Here is an 18,382-nt window from a genome sequence, read left to right on the forward strand (position 1 = left end):
TGACCTAGAGGGTATTACGCTCAGTGAAATAAGTCAGACAGAGAAAGACAAATACTGTGTTCTTTCACTTATATGTAGAATCTAAAAAACAAAAGAAATGAGCAAACATAACAAAACAGGAACAGTTATAGATACAGAGAACAAACAGGTGGTTGCCAGAGGAGAGGTGGTTGAAATAGGTGAAGAAGATTAAGAGGTACAAACTTCCGGCTGCAAAATAAATGAGTCACATGAGTCACGGTATGAAATGTACAGTGAGGGGAACATAGTCAATTACTAAGTAATGTCTTTGTAATATCCTAACTAGACTTATGGTGGTGATCATTTTGAAATGTATAAGAAAAAAATCACTATGTTGTGTAACAGGAACTAACATAGTGTTGTAAGTCAATTATACCTGAAAAACAAACAAGCAAACTCACAGAAAAAGAGATCAGATTTGTGGTTTACCACAGGCAGGGGATGGGGGGAGGGGGAAATGGATGAAGGTGATCAAAAGATACGAACTCCCAGTGATAAGATAAGTACTAGGGATGTAATGTACAACACGATAAATACAATTACCACTGCTGTAGTTTAAATATGAAAGCTGTTAAGAGAGTGTTAAGAATCCCATGAGTTCTCATCAAAAAACACTTTTTTTTCTTTAATTCTGTATTTGTATGAGATGATGGAGGTTCACTACGCTTATTGTAATAATCATTTCATGGTGTACGTAAGTCAAATCATTATGCTGTACACCTTAAACTTATATACAGTGCTGTATGTCAATTGTATCTCAACAAAACTGGAAGAAAAACAAAGAAAAAATTAATGGTCCCCACCTCCAATGTCCATGTATAATTTATACATAGATCTGCATATAAATGTACATGACCTTAGAGCTTTTATTATATTTTTACTAAATGAGATACTATAAATATTGTTCGGCACCTTTTATTAAAAGCAAAATATATCATGGATCTCCTTCTGTGTCAGCATACAAAGTTTTACCCTGTTCATTTTTTTACTGTTGTAGCAAATTTTACATTTATGTACACTTACCAGGGTTAAGTCCAGGTACCGGGCTTGATACCAGTAACAGAGAAATGACTGAAATATTGTTCATGAGTCTTTTGCTTTTATTGTTAATCATTCTTAGTTGGGCAGGTTTTTTTCTTGCTGTAAATTTAATTGAAATAGAACACACACCATAATAATGCACAAATTTAAAACACACAGCTCAGTGAATTTTCACAAAGTAAAGGCACCCATGTGACCAACCGTCCGTTCAAGGACAAAACGTGACCAGATCCCAAAGCCCTCTCGTGCCTCTTTTTGGTAACCACTCCCCTGACTTGTAACACCAAAGCTCAGTTTGCCTGTTATTGAACTTTATACACTTGAATTTATACGATAGGGACTTAACATTGGTCATCTCAGGCTGCCGTCACACTAGCCTGGTGGCTTACACAACAGACATTTATTTCCCCCAGTTCTGGAGGCTGGCAGTCCGAGATGTGGGTGCCAGCATGGTGGGCTCTGGTGAGGACCCTCTCCCTGGTGTGCAGACATCGCCGCTGTATATTCACGTGGTGGAGAGAGAAGGGGCCAGCTCTCTGGTCTCATCTTTCAAGGGCACTAATCCCATCATGGGAGCTCTAACCTCATGACCTCATTGAATACTAATCACCTCCTCAAGGCCCCACCTCCAAATACCATCACATGAGCATGGCTGGGGCTTCCATGAATGGATCTGGGCCTCTTTTGTGTCTGGCTTTTTTAAAAATTATTTATTTTATTTATTTATTTGGCTGCATCCGGTCTTAGTTGTGGCGCTCGGTATCTTCGTTGCGGTGCAGGGGCTTCTCTCTAGCTGTGCTGCGCGGGCTCTAGAGCACCCGAGCTTAGTTACCCTGCGGCATGTGGGATCTTAGTTCCCTGACCAGGACCCGTGTCCCCTGCATTGAAAAGCGGATTCTCAACCACTGGACCACCAGGGAAGTCCGTGTCTGGCTTCTTTCACACAACATTACACTTGTAAGAATTATCCCTGGCATCTCAGCCCCATCCATTTTTAACATTTCATTGCATCCCGTTGTAGGAATGTACTGTGATGTATTCAACCATTCTCCTCTTGATGGACTCCCAAATTGTTTCCTGTTTTTTTGCAATTACGAAAAGCATTGTGATTTTTTAAAGATCCTTATACATATGCCTGCATTGGCGTGCTTCCACATGGTAAGTGATTAGAAATAGAACTGTTGTAACTACCTCATTTCACACACAGATGCCGGGGCTCAGGGAGAAAACGTGAACACCTCAATGTTTCAGTGGGTCACCCCCCAAGTTCACCGTGGGTGACCCCTCCAAGGTCACACTGAGTGAGTAGTCTGTCCAAGGCCACAGTGAGTGGTCTGCCCAAGGTCACAGTGAGGCAATGGCACAGGCAGAGCTAGCAGCACACTTCCCTGACCTCCCATGCCTGTCCCATGAGTCCACACAGTCTCTATGGACTTCATTTCATTGAAAATATTCACTTGGAATTAGTTATACACACAAACTTCTTGGAATCCCAAACATGCCTCAGGCCAGTTTTCTGACTGACACTAGAGCTGACAGCTCAGAGAGAAAACACTGCTGTTCCTTTGTTAAAAGCAAATCAGGCAGCCGAACAGTACAACTTCTTAACCATTTTGCATTTGTCGGACTTAATGCTTGACAGGTTCTAAAGCAAAAGACTTGGATCTCTGGTTAATGGTAGGGGTTGAGGAGACAAACAGACATAGACAGAGATTCTGAAAGTTCACTGTGTTCCCTTTCAAGGTCAGGACACTGGGGGATTTTTCAGATTTTTCCTTCCCCTCGCACCACTGTGGAGCAGGGGAAATTGAATTTCCAAAGGATATTTTTCTAACTAAACATAAACCTGTGCCACTATAAAAACAGGGTTGTTGGTTTTTGTTTCTTATTTTAATAATAATTTATGTCCCATTTCAGCAATGGTCAAGGGAATAAAACTTTAAGAGAGAGAGAGAGAGAGAGAAAGACTGGATTAGTGCAAATCTCAAACCAAGTGCACAACTCAAAAGGCTTCATATTCAGACTCAGAACTGAGAAGTTCACATCTCTGGCAACACACACCCTCACCCTTTCTCATCTCCTACAGCTCATTTCCCATCCACAAGTCTAATGGGAAAGGGAACAAAAGGTCCGGCCCAGGACAAATGTTAGTATTTATTCCAACACCACCTGGGAAACCTCCTGGAACTCACTGCTGCCATCCCTGTCCTGAGTCCCAGGGTCCCTCTGTCCGGGCAGCAGGGCTCTGCTGCCCAAGAGGGAAGGCATCTTCCCTCCATTCACTGGGAAGACACCATTCCAAAGCTTCCGAGGAAGATGAACTGGTTCCGGGAGCTGTGGAATGGTGCATGCAGACCAAGGCGGTAAGGAGTCTCCTCTGGAAAATACGGGGAATCAGGGGATGCAAAGAGCCGGCCCCCTGGTGATCCTGCCATCCTCCGCCTCCTCGCAAGAGCAAAAGCAAGGAGACGAACCAAAGTTTGGATCTGAACTTTAAACATGACCCCAGCAGGTTCTGTCCTCCTGCTCTGGGCTTCAGTTTCTCTGCTTGTGAGGTGAGGCTTGGCTAGTCCAGGGAAAGGGGACCTCTAGAAACTGCCCCCTCTCTCCCTGAAAATGTATTATACAGACCAGAGGTAGGAGAGAAATAAAAAAGACTGATCAAGCTGAAGTTCGATGCAGAGTGTCTTTGGGACCATACTGGCACAAAGCCTGCTTGTTGATGGATCATTTCAACTCCCAGGCTCTCAGCTCCCCTGGACCAGCAACAGGCAGCCACTGCCCGGGACTCAGGGATGGAGAAACAGCTTCTCCACAAACAGTGATCACGCCCCCACCATGTCCCTGCCTGTGAGGAACTAATGTGATAGAAAGGAGTGGGGGCCAGGTGCCTCACATGCATCAGCTCATTGAGTCCTCACTACACTCTAGTGAGGTGCGAACTACCATTATCCCCATTTTAGAGATAAGGAAACTGAGGCACAGGGAGAGAACTGACTTGATCAAGTCCTGCAGGTGGGAAGTGGCAGAGTATGACTCGAATATGGGTTTCTCTGACTCTCACAACCTTCTCATTCATAGGATTTACCATCCTGTTTTATTTTTTTATAAATTTATTTATTTATTTTTGGCTGCGTTAGGTCTTCATTGCTGAGCGGGCTTTCTCTAGTTGCAGCGAGCGGGGGCTACTCTTCATTGTGTTGCGTGGGCTTCTCGTTGCAGCGGCTTCCCTTGTTGCGGAGCACGGGCTCTAGGCACGCGGGCTCAGTAGTTGCGACTCGCAGGCTCTAGAGCACAGGCTCAGTAGGTGTGGCAGACGGGCTTAGTTGCTCCGCGGCATGTGGGATCTTCCTGGACCAGGGCTCGAACCCATGTCCCCTGCATTGGCAGGCAGATTCTTAACCACTGCACCACCAGGGAAGTCCCACCATCCTGTTTTACAATTGCTTCCCTCCTTATCAAGATTCTTTGGTACAGGCTAATGTATCTCCACATCTCTAACACTGCACTCAGTAAGTATTTATTGAATGGGTGCATGGATAGATGGGTGGATGAGTGGGTGGATGATGGGTGAGTGGGGTACATGGGTGGACAGATGGATGGATGGGTGGATGGGTGGGTACATGGATGGATAGATGGGTGGCCGGCTAGGTAGACGGATGGATGGATGGATAGGTGGGTAGATGCATGGATGGGTGGATGGATGGGTGGATGGGTGGGTAGATGGGTGGATGATGGGTGGATGGATAAATGGATGGATGGGTGGGTGGATGGATGGATCTGCAGATGGATGGATCTGCAGATGGATGATGGTTGGATGGGTGGATCGATGATGCTTGGATGGATGGATTGATGATGGATGGATGGGTGGGTGGACAGATGAATACTTGACCCTGGTGCAGTAAGAAATCATTGAAGGTTTGAGGGCAGTGGAGTGATGTAAAGCGACATAAAGAAACACAAGATTCAGCTTCTACCCTCAAGCAGCCTTTAATTGAGTTGGGAAGACATGGCATGGACACTTGAAATGTCTCTTAACACTGAGAGGCCACTTTCACTGAGGTGCTCTATACTTACAGACAGTGGATGTGACAGGAGATCTGATGGGAGGGACCCCATGCTGCTCTGAGTAGGGATGAAATCAGAGAAGGCTGCCTGGAGGAGGAGGGGCTGAAGCTGGGCACTGAAGGATGAGAAGAATTAGATGCATGGGGAAGAGGAGGGAACAAGGGAAGACTCCAAAGACCACACTGCTACATCTGCTACAGATGTCTGTGTGCTGGCAGACCATCCAGCTACATCCTACCAGGAGGTGGGTCCAGAAGGGAGGGAGGGAGGGGAAGGGAAAGAGGGAGGGAAGAAAAGAAAAAGAGAGGGAAAGAGAGAGAGGGAGAGAGAAAAGGTTATGAGGAAGGAAAAAAGAGAAGAGGGAGGGAGAATGAAAGGCAAGACTTCTCTAGGGTAACCCAGAGGATTCAGCTCTGCAGGTTTCTGACCCCAGGCCACCCCCCGCCCCCACCCGAGCTCACTGGAGCTTCAGGCATGGTGAGTTGCTCGCCCTCGGGTGTGCAGGGGTTCTGGGCTGACATCAACATGCTGCTGGCACTCGCTAAATCGCTTTCCATCCACCCTGCTTTCACGGTCCTCCGTGGCCAGGAGCACAAGCATTAGTTTCTGTGTAAAAACTCCCAGGCACGAAGGAGCCACTAATGCGAGGTCTGGGTCAGGGGAAGACCAGGACAAAGGTCAGCTCCCCGGCTCTTCCCCATCCTCGTCCCCTGAAGTGGGGACAGGCAGTGAGGGAGGCAAGAGGGGCACCTGCCATGCAGCCAGCTGCCTGGGGCCAAACAGCTTCCTAGCTGATTAACCCTGGGCAAGTGACTTAATCTCTCTGAGCCTTGGTTTCCACATCTGAAAAATGGGGCTATTCCTCATAGAAGTATGACAGGATACCTCTGTGATATTACAAGATAAGACATGCCGCATGTAAAGCAGTCAGCACAGTGCCTGAGACCCAGAAGAATCTAAGTGGAAGACATTGCTATTTGCAGTAGTATTGCTTTTATTCATATTAGATTAGGGGATGAAACTAAAGCCTATTGCTTCTTGCCTGATGCCTTCAGAAACCCTCTGAGTGAGAATCCTGGTCTCCTAGTTCCGGCTGAGAGAAGGTGGGGGTGGGCCACTCTGGGACTTTCTGGGACACCTGGCCTCCCTGCCAGGGAAACTGGTCCCCAAGGGGCCCAGCGGTTTGCTTCCCACTGACGCTTACAGGAGACCAGCCAGCCTGCGCTGGCGACTGGCTCGGGCTGCCAGGCCCGGTGGGGCTGGCTCAAGGACTTTGTGATGCATTCTTGGGCCCCCCAAGGTAAAAATAGTTTTGCTTTGTTAGGCTGGGTGGTTACACACTCTTTGGCCTGACGGCCTGGCAGCCTGCCCGCTGGAAAGGCAAATGCCAGACTATTTCAGGCTGTAAAAACAAGCCCCCGCCAGGCCCCAGTGTCAAGCCCCCAGAGAACGGTAATAATAGCCCACTAGCTCATTCTTTCAGGCCAGAAAAAAAAAGGAAAAGAAAGCTCTATGGCTGCAGGATTCCTCCTTCTGTTACCCACAATCACAGCAGCCAAAACCACTACAGACAATGCACATGACCTTCAAAGCCATGTTCCCCAAACAAAATGAAACACAAAAAGGTAGCAGCAGGAATCATCATCTTCATCATCTTCCAGCAATTTGTACACACAAAGCACTACAATAGGAATGTTGCTTTCATTCCATCATCCTTTCACGGCAGCCCTAGGGGGTACCTATTACAAGCCCCATTTTCTAGAAAAGGAAAAGGAGGCTCAGAGAGGTGAAGCAACTTGTGGAAGGTCACACAGTGAATAATCAGCGAGGCTGGATTCAGGTCTGCCTGACTTGGAAATCTATGCTCCTTCCTTCAGCCTGACTTTCATTGGTTTTCTTTGTTTTAAGTAAGAAACTCCACTGCAACATTTTCAAAGGCTTTCTGGTGCCTTTGAGATAAATTTCAAACTCCTTAGTGCGGGCTTCAAGGCCCCATGAAGTCTGGCCCCTCCTACTTAGCAGCATTTGTGTTCCCCCCAAATTCATATATTGAAATCCGAAGCACCAATGTGATAGTGATAGGAGGTGGAGCCTTCGGAAAATGATTAGGTCATGAAGGTGGAGCCCCCCCTGATGGGATCAGCGTCCCATAAGGAGACACCAGACAGTATCCTATTCCTAGTGAGGACACAGCCAGGAAGAGGGCCTCACCAGACACCAGATCGGCCAGTGCCTTGATCTTGGACTTCCCAGCTTCCAGAACTGTGAGAAATAAATGTTAGTTGTTTAAGCCACCCAGTCTGTGGTATTCTGTCATAGCAGGCTGAGCTAAGACACCATCCTTCGCTGCCCAGCTCCAGCCCCACCTCCTCCAGGCAGCCTTCTCTGATTTCTCCCAGCCCAGAGCAGGGTGAGCCTCTTCCTGTCTGATCGCCTATCACAGCTGCTGTGTGTGTACTGGGCACCTCTACAGAGGGGGTCTTTGGGGGTTAGAGATGTCACATGTCCAAGTCCTGTCCTCCCAGGTGGACTGGGAGCTGTTGGAAGGCAGAGGTTGCATCTGTGCTTCTGTCCCCATCACTCCCCTGTCCCCAGAACTTCAATGGCATAGGGTTATATTCACCCCTCTGTCCATGCATCATCCAGCCATACATTTATCCATTCACTCAACAAATATCCATTGTGTGCAGTGTGAGAGAAATGGAAATCAACTAGACACCTACAGTCAGAGGGGAGAGTGGCGGGAAGGAGGTAAGGGAAACGCAGCCGACCAAGGCCACGGAAGGGGAAGCACAGGGGTCCTGGGAGTCTTTCCAGGGATGGGTTACCTGAGTGGACTTTACAGGAAGAATGGAGATTAACTAGGTGAGACTAGGAGACCATTCTCGGGCAGGCCTCACGACAGTCGCTCCAGGGTATGACGTGAAGTCCTCATCCCTGTCAGCCACTATATCAGTCACGTCCCGACAGGGAAGACAGGCTCACTCGAGTAAGATCACAGGACAAGTGTGTGTTCTCATGGGGACAATTAACCACAAAGGGGCAGATGGGGGAACCACGTGGTCGGTGTGGTCACCTGGCTAGTTGCCATGGAGCAGTTACCACCCGCTAGGCCTGAAAGGGTGAAGACAAGGAGAGTCCAGAGAAATCCAGGAGCAGAGAGGTGGACAGAAGCCCCAGGAGAGGAACAGCGACTTATGCCAAGCAGATCCATACCAACCTCACTGTCCTTTCACCTCCTGATCTCCCACTGGTTCCTCACATCGGCCAACCCGGCTAGAGCAAGGGGACTGGCCAGCCTCCCAAGGCAGACAGCAGGGTGGAGAAGGGCAGAGGGTGACTCCAGAAGGGCAGAGGGTGACTCAAGAAGGGCAGAGGGTGACTCGAGAAGGGCAGAGGGTGACTCGAGAAGGGCACAGGAAGCTGTCCAGCCCAGCCGGCCGAGCATCCCTGAACAATAAGCGTTTTTGCCCCAGTTTCCTGAGCCCCAATTCCCACAGCACCACATAAAGAGAACCGTGTAACACCTGTACACATGGTGGGTTACATCACAGGAGAACAACGCTGAGCTAAGGGAACCCAAATATTTTAGAGTGGGCAGTAAGCTCTCTGTTCCAGAGGAAGACTCTCTCTCTTCTCGCAAGGATGTCTGCTACACAAACATCCTGGTAGAGGTAGTCCAGAATAAAGAACAGACAGGGAAGCACCAGACATGGGGAAACACCAGAGTCCATTGGAGAATCATCTCCCAACAGAACCTGAGAGGTACCTACTGACTGTGATAGGCCTGCCCTTGGTCTCACTCTGCCTTCCTGAGAGCAAACATCAGGACTGAGTATTCATCAGCGCCCTGACCTGGTCCCTCCTAGAGATCCCTTCCAGTGGATGCCAGGACTCGCAGTGATATTACCAAGAGAAACTGGGAAGGAGTTGGTGGGTAATAAGGAAACTTACTGGTTCCCCCAAACCCATGGGACCCTCAGGCATGCATGGGGGTGGGGAAGGGAGGCAGGATCAAGGAGAAGCAAGAGAGCAGGCTGGGTCCAGTCCTGCCTCTTACCAGCTGGTGCCTATGCGAGTCCCAGAATTCCCTTCTGGGCCTCATCTTTCCCATCTGTAAGAGGGGTACAATAATAGGAACTAGTTCACAGGGTGGTTAGAAGGATGAAATGACTTCATTCCTGTGAAGTACTTAGGCCAGCACATAGTAAGTACCATATGTCTCAGCAAAACAGAAAGAAGGAAAGAAGCCCAGAAAAGCAGAAGGAGGAGAAGGCTGGCCACAGGGACCAGACTGCCTGGCTCTGCTCTGGAACGGGAAACAGAATCACAGCTGTGACGTGAAAGGTAAAGAACATGATTACTCACCCACCCTCTTCCCCAGGCTCCGACCGGCACTCAGGTGGATGTAATTTCCAACATCACTGAGTCTGGTCTCCATCCACCTCTTCATTCACAGACGGGACGTGACGTGACAACATCCATGTGGCTGAGGATGGATGGCTCCAGGCTCCATTGCTTGGGACAAATTATTACCCACTAGAAAACAGAAATGAATAAATCATGTTGGAATCTTCAAACACAAAATAAGTACTGTGCTACTATTCTTAGTCTCATTTAGAAATTGATTTGCTCTCTTCAGCAGCCAAGCTATGGACCAAATCATTGGAAGATCATAATGGCATGAAGGAAAACAGCCACTACCACAGACACAGTATGCTAACCAACACGCCAGGCCCTGAGCCGGGGCTTTGCAGTGCGTCTCCTATCTGATATTTACCAATGACCCCAGGGACAGCCATGATCATCATTATCCTCATTTGACAGATCAGAAAGCTAAAGCTCATGGAGGTGAAATAACTTGAACTCAAGTTCTAAGCTCAGATGTAAACCCAGGCCTCCCGACAGGGCCACACTGTTACACTGCTACAAGGAGCCATGGGAAGCACCGCTCAGAGGAGCAGCGGTCTGCAGAATAGCAATGCCATGTGCTGAGTCCGAGAAAGCGCCTGCAACCAAAACTCATAACTCTGGGTCCAAACTTCTGTCCACCTCCCCCTGCTCCCATTCTTTGCTCTCTGATAGCTTCATCGGTAATTTATGAGAAAGAAACACAAAACAACATAAAATGCAGAGAAAATTACGAAGGTGGGGATGGAGCAGGAAAACCACAGCAGTGTGGCCGCAAGGGCCGTTTCCAATTCAGCCAAGTCCAAGAATTCCGCGGTCAATTAGAGCAGTGATGTCCACCAGGGGGCGCTATGAATCTGAACTGATTAGAGCCTCAGTCCAAAGTCACCGGGATGCCCTCGCCTTAACAAGGGTTTCCCGAGGAGTACCGCTGGCCATAACACGACGTAACTGTAAAAGGCACACAGATGAACTCGGGAACATTTTTAATAATTATGCATCTTCTAAGAACATTTCGTTTTCTTCTAAACGCACTTGGCAAAGGAGGGATTTGCTTTCTGCCTGGGTATCAATATTTTTCTTGATTAGAAAGTGAGGGATCCTTTGGCTCTTTAACTTGCAAAATATAGCTTCTAAAGGAAGGAAGTGAAGAATCAGATTATTTCATAAGCTCTTCTGGCCCTGTTAACGCAAGTATCTGCTGATCAGGGTGTCCTGCTGGAGGTTCCTGGTAGGTCATGGAGCCCCTTGGCTGCTGCTACCTCAGAAAGCACTCACAGGTCTGCATTTCTATAAGGTGAGAGAGATGGAGAGCCCGTGTGGGTTGTTTTGCAGCTCCTGAAAAATGAAACTAGGCAGAGGGGCATGAGGGATGTTACATCTTCTAAGAGCCTCACATTTTTCTCGGCAATTTTGGGTCATGGAATGCTTGTCCATTGGGAGCAGGCCGCCATGTTGCACAATTCCAGGGCCACGATTCCCATCACAGTCTTCATGAACTAAGTGTCCCCCTTCCCCTGCAGTTGTGGATAGCACAGCCATACTTGGGGGCCCTGATTATAAGTATTCATTCATCCCACCACTCATTCATTAAACAATATTTCTGAGCAACTACTTTTTGCCAGATGCTACGGTCAGCCCTGCTTTTAAAACAACATAGAGCCAAAAGTGCCATGTGCCAGGGGCAGGAGCATGGGGAAGGGGGGAAACAGTTGTGAATGGGGTTAATGCATCCCATTTTGAGAAACCGAACATTCCCATTTCATGGATGAGGAAACTGAGATCTTCAGAAGCGATTTGCACACTAAGGATGACACACCTAGAAAACAGCAGAGCTGGACTATAGCCCATGTGTCCCAGCTCCTCCCCATGCTGTGGCCTCCATCCCAGGTTGCCCCCAATTGGCCACTGACTCTCACAATGTCTCTAACCTGCAGGAAGGAGCCAAGAACATCGCTCCCATTTCACAGAAGAGCAAATTAAGTCATCCAGAAGACAACCTAGACAGGTTATCAAGATCAACATCCATCCAACTCTGAAACATTTCTCAAGAAAGACAGCTCCACCACTCCTCTCCCCACTCCTTCTCCATCGGATTTTCTGCTCCACGTTCAACTGCGGGAATTCTTCTGCGTCAATGCTCTGGACCATTTATTGTCAAAAAGGTGAGACGCTGACTGCAAGCACTTCAGTTTGGGTGCATTTCAGTTGCCACAACAGGAAGAGGAAAAAAGAAGAAGAAAGAAAGAAAGATGAACAAGAAAAAGGCATTGGAAGGGAAGGAAGATGATGAAGATGAAGGAAAGGGGATGAAGGGGGGGAGAAGAAAGGAGAAGCAAGGGAGGGGGAGGAAGCGGGAGGGAGGGTGTCCTGCTAACAAGGACCACGGTCATCTATCAATTTCCCATCCTAAGGATCCAGAACAGCCAGAGACGTTGTGTCCATCAGCACTGTCTGTTCAAACAGGAGGGTTTTCACTCTGCCGTTTCCATCCTTCAAACCTTGGCCTGAAATCGAAGTTCAATGCAACTTTCACAACATTCCCCAGTTAAGGGAAAAGCCATTCTGACTTAGAGACAAATCTTAGCTAAGAAAACAAAAAAAGAATCTTACTATCAAAGAATGTCAGAGTAGGGCAAGATCACAGAGATCCCTACAGGAGCCCTCTCAGCTTCCAACCCATATGCCCTTTCCATTAAACAACCCCCAAAAAACAAACCAAAAAACACCTGGTTCCTTTAATGTCACTTGAAATCTCTAAACAGATTAAATATCATTACTAAAAACAAAACAAAGCTATGGCAATTTTAGATCAAAACTATTTTTCCCTGCAAAGGAAACAATCTTTATTTTATTCACATGCTATCAATCTGCTTGCCTGTTCCAGCTTTTCTCTCTTGGGTCAAAAGTGGCAACTAAAACTTCACCAAGATCCTTTTCAACATCCAGGCTGTTGCATGCCATTTTTTATGTTGACAAAAATGGGAAACAACATACACCAATTGCTGACTTGTTTCCAGAAAATGAGAGAGAAAATTTCCTCCACCCCACAAAATCTTTAAAGTCAATTTGATGTCCGTTGTCTTGGCCACTAAGTCAAGCCTGAGTTCCAATAACACCTCTGGGAGACCTGGCAAAGACTGAATGCTGTTGAGAATGGGGCTCCTTATACAGTTTCGAATGTGCTCTTCAGCCACAGTATCAGAAAAAAAGTGTACAGTTGGCCCTTCATATCTGCAAGTTTTGCATCCACAGATTCAAACAACCACGGATCAAAAAAAATTTTTTTATTTCCAGAAAGTTCCAAAAAGCAAAACTTGAATATGTCACACACTGGCAACTAAATTGTAGCATTTAAATTGTATTCGGTATTATAACTAATCTAGAGGTGATTTAAAAGATGATTTATGGGAGGATGTGCATAGGTTATATGCAAATACTATGCCATTTTATATAAGGGACTTGAGCATCAGTAGATTTTGGTATCGGCCAGGGATCCTGGAACAAGTGCCTTGTAGATATCGAGGGACAACTGTATAAACTGAATTCACCCTGCAGACACATTCAATGAAATGTTTTCTTTTTCCTTAAAAGCAAGAACGTCACCAAATCTAAACACTAAGAAGAAAATTTTACCACCAATATAATATACCTGCAGACAAATTTTGGCTATAATTTCTTGACATATGAAATACTAAGAAATAAGGTAGATGTTTATTTCTTAAAGTTTCACAGATCAAAGTATTCAGAGCTTCAAGTACGCCAAGATCTTAGGTGGGGCTCCCAAGAAGCAGACCCTCGGTGAGGAGGCAGGGCCAAGGGGGTTTATTAAGGAGAAGCTGTAATGGGGTGAGGAAATCAGGACAGGAAAAGGGGCTATTTAACCAGGACCTGACCTTGGTCTGGTCCCTTAGGGCCCTCTAGAAGATAATACACTTCAGAATTTGTCCCCCCGGCCACCTCCCACAATGAGAGAGCTGGACTTTTATACCCAGCCCTGCAGTCACCCAGCCGCTACGGCCACCCCAGGGGCTATAAATCCCTAGGAGGCACTTCTGCTCTGTGCCTGCGGGCAGAGGGCCCCAGCAGCCCGAGGGTGGTTCTGGAGGAAAACAGCAGGTGTGAGAGAAAGAAGGAAGCATGCAGAAGCTGTGAACACGTGAATGTTGCGAACCCCTAAAAGAGACCCGGGGCCCCAGGCGAAGCACTGAGAGTGTCCGCTCTACCAAGCTATGTGGCAAGTGAACACTTTGGAAAGTTTGAAGATGTTTCCCTGGGTATTCCAAAAACAAAGCGACTGTGACCATTCATTCCAACCAGGTTAATTTCCCTTTGGCAATAAACGAACCTCAGTGTTCTGGGATCAGAGCTCAAATCTTCACACAAAGAGGTAGGTGATGACCTGATGTTCTAACACATTCTTTTTTACCAACTGGCTACCTGGACATCCAGATGGAGCTGCCCTCACCGAGTTTTCCACTCCCATGCTGGGCTGTGTTTAGACATCCTAAAATATGACTCTTCCCTTGGATTTTTGTCCCAAATGCTGATCTTGAACCTAGCATTGCTGAAAAAGCATCAGCAGGAGTCCAATTTTATTTATTTTTTTTAGCTAAGCTCATTACCTCAAAGAATTCTGACAATGCTTCAGAGAGATCATCAATTTAAGGGGCTGTCTCCAGGACTAAGGACCACAGAACTGCACATGTAAGCAAGCAACGAGCACAGTTTCCCTTTATTGGTGATGAATTAACCTGAAATTTGATTTTCTCAGCAAAGTCCTCTTTTCAGCCTTTGACTGTAAATTCAGACACAACAATACTCTGGAATTTATTCATAATTTTCTTTCCAAATGAAGTTTTGGCAACACTCAGGATTCATGGTTTTCATGATTCTCTTCAACAACATGAAGTTCCTGTCATTCTCTGTTTAGATTAAAAAAAAAAACCTATTTCAGATGTTCATAAGCTAGGTAGATTCCTGATTCTATATTCCAGTACAATGCAGCCTCATACGCTGAAGAGAATTGTGCCATATAAAAAAAAAGAAAGAAAAAAATCCTTCACCCGTTAAAGGTTTGCCTGGGTAACTCAAATAAAGCTGAGATGCCTCGTGGCTGGTCTCAGCATGATCTCCCATTCGAATGAAACAGCAGTTCAACATAACAGAAAGCGGTTGAAAAGCAATTTTAATTACTTGTACTTTGTTGTAGTGTTTAAATTATAAAAATAATATATCACGTCAAGAGGACATAAGAGCCAACCTGAAAGAGCTCCCACTAGCCAAAGCTGGAACAATTGGAGCAATAAAAGAAGTAGCTGTAGGGGCTTCCCTGGTGGCGCAGTGGTTGAGAATCTGCCTGCCAATGCAGGGGACACGGGTTCGAGCCCTGGTCTGGGAAGATCCCACATGCCGTGGAACAGCTGGGCCCGTGAGCCACAATTACTGAGCCTGTGCGTCTGGAGCCTGTGCTCCGCAACAAGAGAGGCCGCGATAGTGAGAGGCCCGTGCACCGCGATGAAGAGTGGCCCCCGCTTGCCACAACTAGAGAGGGCCCTTGCACAGAAACGAAGACCCAACACAGCCATAAATAAATTAATTTAAAAATAAAAGTAGCGGGCTTCCCTGGTGGCGCAGTGGTTGAGAATCTGCCTGCCAATGCAGGGGACACGGGTTCGAGCCCTGGTCTGGGAAGATCCCACATGCCACGGAGCAACTGGGCCCGTGAGCCACAATTACTGAGCCTGCGCGTCTGGAGCCTGTGCTCCGCAACAAGAGAGGCCGCGATGGTGAGAGGCCTGCGCACCGCGATGAAGAGTGGTCCCCACTTGCCGCAACTAGAGAAAGCCCTCATACAGAAACGAAGACTCAACACAGTCATAAATAAATAAATAAAAGAACGTGAATTTCAAAAAAATAAAAATAAAAATAAAAAAAAATAAAAGTAGCTGTAATATTTTATTATAACCCAATTAATTAATTAATTAAAAATGTCCACGAGACCAAACTCATTATAAAAGACTGAATAAATAAATAAATGGGAGAGGAGTTATGACTCTTCCTTACAGAAGAATTCCAATTAATAAATGGAGAAGGAATGAGGGAAATAGAGGACCACCATCAGAGCACTACAGCTGTAAGGGCTGCAAGGTACACCAATGAACACTAAGATTAGAGGGTGAAAGTTGAAGAAGGAACAGGATATTTGATAACCTCAAAGAATCCCCCCCCCCAACTATTTATTGTTTATTAAGAGAGACATAGCTACTTGGCAGTGGAGGAGTGGCAGACACCACGAATCAAGCTGAACTTCAGCAGGAATAAACACACCTGTATCACATACCCCAACACTAGGCGCTGAGAAAGGCAGCTCAGCAATGTGGCATTCTCCCCCCAAATCCATCACCGCCATCTACCTAATCATGAGAAAACATCAAACCCAAATTGAGGGATATTCTACAAAATACCTGACCAGTACACTGCAACACTGTTAGGGTCATAAAAGACCAGTGAAGACTGAGGGATGGTCACCCGCTGGAGACCAAGGAGAGGTGAAAAGCAGATGTCGTGTGGAATCCTGGATGGGGTCCCGGATCAGAACAAGGACGTTAGTGGGAAAACGGGGGAAATCTGAATCACGTCTACATTCTCCTCAGTAGCCTTGCACTAGTATTCTTAGTTTTCATAAATGTGCCATGTTAACATCGAGGGAGGCTGAGTGGTGGGTGTATGAGAACTCTCTTTGCAACTCTCCCGTAAATCTACAGTTATTTCACCATTAAAAAATTTAAAAAGAAGAAAAAAATAGAACATGGTATTGTAACAAGTCAAACCAAGTAAGAGGTAGAAAAAAAATCTTTGCCCTCCCCTCCCCACATAGCCCACCCCTTGAAGTAACCAGTTTGCTATTAACTTTATGGTTACTTCTGCTCATAAAAATATATACACACACACACACGCATATATATAATGCATATCCATATATACATTTATTGAGGTTTTCCCTTTGCTTTTTATTTGATTGTTTTAAAAAGTGGGTTGCTGGGGAATTCCCTGGCGGTGCAGTGTTTAGGACCTGGCGCTTTCACTGCCAGGGGCCTGGGGTTCAACCCCTGGTCAGGGAACTATGATCCTGCAAGCCGCATGGCGCAGCCAAAAAAAAAAAAAAAAAAGTGGGTTGCTATGAAAAGGTTAATACTCACCGATTTAACCTTTACAGAAATCTCTTTAAAAAGCTCCAAAGGGACTTTCTGTTGTAGGATGTCCATGAAAGCACGAGGGAACCCCTCTTCACCCTGATTTATCTAGGGAGCTCTTACAGTCCCTGTTCAAAAACCTTCCCTCTATCTCTCCACTGTATGCTCACCTCCAAGTTCCTAACCCGCGGTGATTTCCTTCCCTGTTTACTCATCTCAACTCACCACCACTGCCCTGTCCCCCAGCCCGATAAACCACTTAATTTATGCCAGTCTTCCATGGCTATTCCCCTCTCTTCCCAAAGGAGCCAATTCCTGGCTCCTGCAAATGCCCCAGTCCACTCAGTGGCATGAGCTCCATCACCAGAGTCCAGAGCAAGCAGCAAAGGATCCTTCGAGGTGGCGGGGAAGCTGTGACTTTATCAGTATCTTGGTCCTGCCACGCTATATTTGACTCAAATGTTTTTCAAGACAAGAGGGCTATATGGTGACATTGCTCAGTATTCTTAGACATAATCCAACCTGAAGAATTTATATCCCATTCTTTGCGATAAACATGGATCCGTACTTGATACAAGCCTTAGAAATTTAGGGGAAAAGGGGCATTTGCTGCCGTAGTCCGCAGGCAGCACCCCCAAGAGAAGAAGAGAGGGAGGTAACAATGAGGAGAGGGCTGGTTGCACTTTGGGGGTGAAGAGTGGTGTCGGTGATGACCTGTGGGGGGCAGAGCGGTCCCAGGAATCCAGTTATCCTTGGGACCAATTCCTGTCAGTCTCCCTGTACACAGAGAGCCGCAGCCTGTGTTCCCGTCCCGCTGTTTAATGGAACCTAAAGGCATGTCCGTGCGCCCTTGTTCTGATTTCTTTTGAGGTAGAAGTAGGGGGGATTCTAACTCCTGAGAGGATGTCATCAAAATAATTGTTTTTGATACTCTATTGTAGCAGCCACACACACACCAAAAAAATTAACTTTATTTGGCACCAATCAGCCCTGGCACTGAATCTCAATCTTCCCACTTACTTGCTGAGCCTATTGCCCTCATATGTAAAAAGATGGATAATAATACTATCCACCTAACACGGTTGCTGTGAGGGTTACAGAGCTAATGTAGGTAAAGTACCTACACTAGAGCATGGCATTTAAAAAGCCTCCATCTTAAAAGGATAAATTACACAAACTATTTACTGAAATTAAATGGATAGATAGACAGAAAGAAATAGGTAGATGTATACGTATGTATTTGGCATTTAGAGATATTTTGGTGATCTGACAAGGTCATATATGTGAAAGTGCTTACCCACCCAGTTTTGCTAGAAAAACAAGCAGATACTACTCCACCGCAAAGCTTCCGCAGGTGCTAAGCAGCGGCTGTAGAAAGTGGCGGGTGGCCTGGGCTTTTCTCAGGGGACACCTGGAGCAATTCTCCGAAGACAGAATATGGAATGGATGTCACTTCCCGTTTGTAAACGACCCCAGGGAGAGGAATGAGCGTCTTTTCTTTAAGAAACAGAGACAGGAAAAAAATACATATTTTGAGTAAATATTAGGGGGAATTGCATATTTTGAATAAGTAATCTATTGCACTCGTACTCATCCATTCAGTCTCCTTGAATTAGTGGGAACAGGTGAAGTTAAATAGATCCTAC

This window comes from Balaenoptera ricei, chromosome 11, assembly GCF_028023285.1.
Source record: "Balaenoptera ricei isolate mBalRic1 chromosome 11, mBalRic1.hap2, whole genome shotgun sequence".
NCBI lineage: Eukaryota > Metazoa > Chordata > Mammalia > Artiodactyla > Balaenopteridae > Balaenoptera > Balaenoptera ricei.